The sequence below is a fragment of the Arachis ipaensis genome, chromosome B04 (genome assembly GCF_000816755.2).
Source record: "Arachis ipaensis cultivar K30076 chromosome B04, Araip1.1, whole genome shotgun sequence".
Taxonomy (NCBI): domain Eukaryota; kingdom Viridiplantae; phylum Streptophyta; class Magnoliopsida; order Fabales; family Fabaceae; genus Arachis; species Arachis ipaensis.
In genome coordinates this window covers 24,815,398-24,818,424 of record NC_029788.2, presented here as the reverse complement: position 1 = coordinate 24,818,424, position 3,027 = coordinate 24,815,398, and positions in this window count along the sequence as shown.

Sequence of the window (3,027 nt, the reverse complement as noted above, 5' to 3'; positions counted from 1 at the left end):
CTATAAACTAATGAATGAGTTATTAAAATTCAAAAGCAATAATTAACTTAATAATTTCATATAAATACTTTAGTCATTTAATAAATTTTTATTTTCTAAAAGATTTAAAAAATACCCTTGTCGGATAGGTTCGTCCATCCATTTGTCATTTTGAATTGAAACTAATTTATGGTACAACATATTTTTTTGGGACATAAATACATAATTATAATAGAATTTGTTAGGGCCGAACTAATTTAATTGAAAGTGGCCGGACTAATTTATTCAATAAAAATAATTTTTGAAAATTTTTAGAGAATAAAAGTTTGGTAAGAACCAAAATAGGTTTAATTATTCTGTTGGTCCCTATAGTTTCACGAAATTTTCAATTAAATTCCTATACTTTTTTTCCTTTTAATTGAGTCCTTGCACCAATTTTTTTTTAATTGGGTCCCTACACTTTTTTTCCTTTTATTTAGGTCCCTATACCAATTCTTTTTTGTTTAGTTGGGTCCCTATAAAATTAAGCCAATTACTATTAAGAAGGACTTAATTGAAAAAAAAATTAGTGCAGGGACTTAATTTCACGAAACTATAGGAACCAACAGAGTAATTAAACCACCAAAATATTCAATATAAAATTCTTTAAAGATCAATTCGAATATTTATTCTAAATAAAATTAAAAGGTTATACTACTTGAAGGAAAATTGTTTTTTCTTTTAATAAAAAGACAAACTATCAAAATAGTACTCAAAAGTTTATAATGCTAATAAATAATTCCTAAAGATAGGAATGAGAAATAAACTCTTGAATATTTAAAAATATAACAAAAACAACCAATATGTTATATACTTTATATGTGGCAAAATAAAACTATTGTATTTTACAAAATAATTTATTCATTTGATCTGAATCTTTGTGGTGATATTTAAATAGTTATTTAATGGGCACGTACACAAATAATCTAGCAAAATTTTATCTCTAGAATTTTTTTTCAAAAAAAATTGATCATTTACAATAACAATTTTTTTAAAACAATTTACTTGATATAAAATTACCAAATCTTAAAGATGAAAAGATCTTATTTTTCTAATAATGCTTGTAAAAAGTTGTATCAAAATCTGATTTTTAAAGTTTTTTTAAAAATAGATATTTAACATCTAGCTAGTTATCTTATCGCATTTTTAAATCTTTCGAGAACTTATTTATTGTTTGCATCTTTTGAAGTTGTTTTTATTAGTAATGTGATTTTTTGAATTTGATTTTCATAATTTACCATAATAAAACGAAGAGTTAATGAGAATATTACCTTGTCTATGATATATATTAATTCATTCAACATGCCATTAATGCTAACACATTAAAAAAAATTTAAACAATCCCACTACGTTATCAATATAGGTCCTGCCAATTTCTGCAAACTTTCGTTGAGCTGGACCCCAAAGTCCAATAAAATTCAAAAAGCCATATCCCAAATTAACTTAGGTCAATTTTAGTGTCACTCATTTACCATTGTAAACTTAAATTGACCACTCCTCTACCGTGCAACCACATTCAAAACTCTCCACCTTCAGTGCCGTGCAACCTCTACTCTGTGCAGTCTTCGATGGTTGCTGCCGTCAACAGAAGTCAACGCCGCCGGTTCGTTAGACATCAACCGTCTTGATTTGCTCCGCTTAGGGGCCCGAGCGCCGCCGCCTCTATTGCATGTTGCCATCGCACCCTCGTTGATGACGCATCCTCCCGTCAAGCCTATGCCGCCCCCTATGGCGCCTCCTATCGTTGCGCCTTAACACACGCCGCGGCTGAAGTCTACCTACGTCCCACTGCTGTTCGACCTGTGAGTCCCCAGCCAGCGCCACTCCCTGCTTCGCGTCCTAGCCCCGTAGCGGGCCGTTGCTCCCTACTTCACGGCGGAGCACTGTCGTGCAACCTGTCTTTCCTCCGATGCCGGCGCTGCAATAAGAGATAAGTGCTATGTTACTATTTTCAGAAATCTAGACTTTTACAGGTTTCATATGTGAGCATGTCATTGGGTGTTACATTCATATAACATGGTTCATTAAAATTTTGGTTACTGTTAGACAAGGAAAAATGGAAACTAATTCGCTTATGTTTATATGTCTTTAATAAAACTTATTTTAAATGTGATAAAGGTGTATTTGGTATTGAAAATATCAACTGTATATTAGGAGCAATGTTTTGCAATGCTGATTTAAAAGGAGAAAGAAAAGAGAGGGAAAGTTTTTGTTATAATGGCAGCAATTGAATGTTACTACATATGTGTCTTTAGAGTGATGGTATATGCTGAATTGTTTATTAGTTTTGGTTTTGTACTGCTGAATTGTTTGTTAGTTGTAACCCTTGGACCTTTGATTGTTGTCATTAAGCAAAAAGAAGTAGTTTGATTTCCTGAAAGTATATGCTAAATCAAAATTTATTCTTAGGATTCACATATTTATTTTTTTCACAATTTTATATTGTATGTAAGATTTGTCGAGGAATAATCAGAGAAGAAGTAAAACATAGGGAAAGCAAAATAATAGGTTGTATTAGTGTGTGTCTTTTACTAAAAGTACTGACATATATATATGTTCCTTGCTCTTATGTTGTACTGATTGATATATATATACAATGTCATAACATTTCCTTGTGTCCTTTGAATTTATTTAGGCAGAAATGGTACTAGTTTGGTGGAGCCATTATTTTTAGTTAAATTATTCTTTTATAGGTTCTTAAGATGCTTTGTTTGATTAATTAGCCTACAAGAAGTTGTTAGAAATGAAGACAGTAGAGGTATCTAATTTTCTTGATATGTTAAGGAGTGCTTTTTCAGAAGATGTTTTTTTATTTTTGTTAAACACTTGTTTTGTTTTAACCAGTTAATACTTCGATGTGTCTTCTGTTAGATGTGTCTTTTGTTTAAATTTGAAGGTTATAAATTTGAAGTGCCAAAGTAATCTATCAATAAACTTGAAGGTTATATGATTCTAACCGGCAACCGGGTATTCTTCATATACATACCTATAAATAATAAATGTTACTCA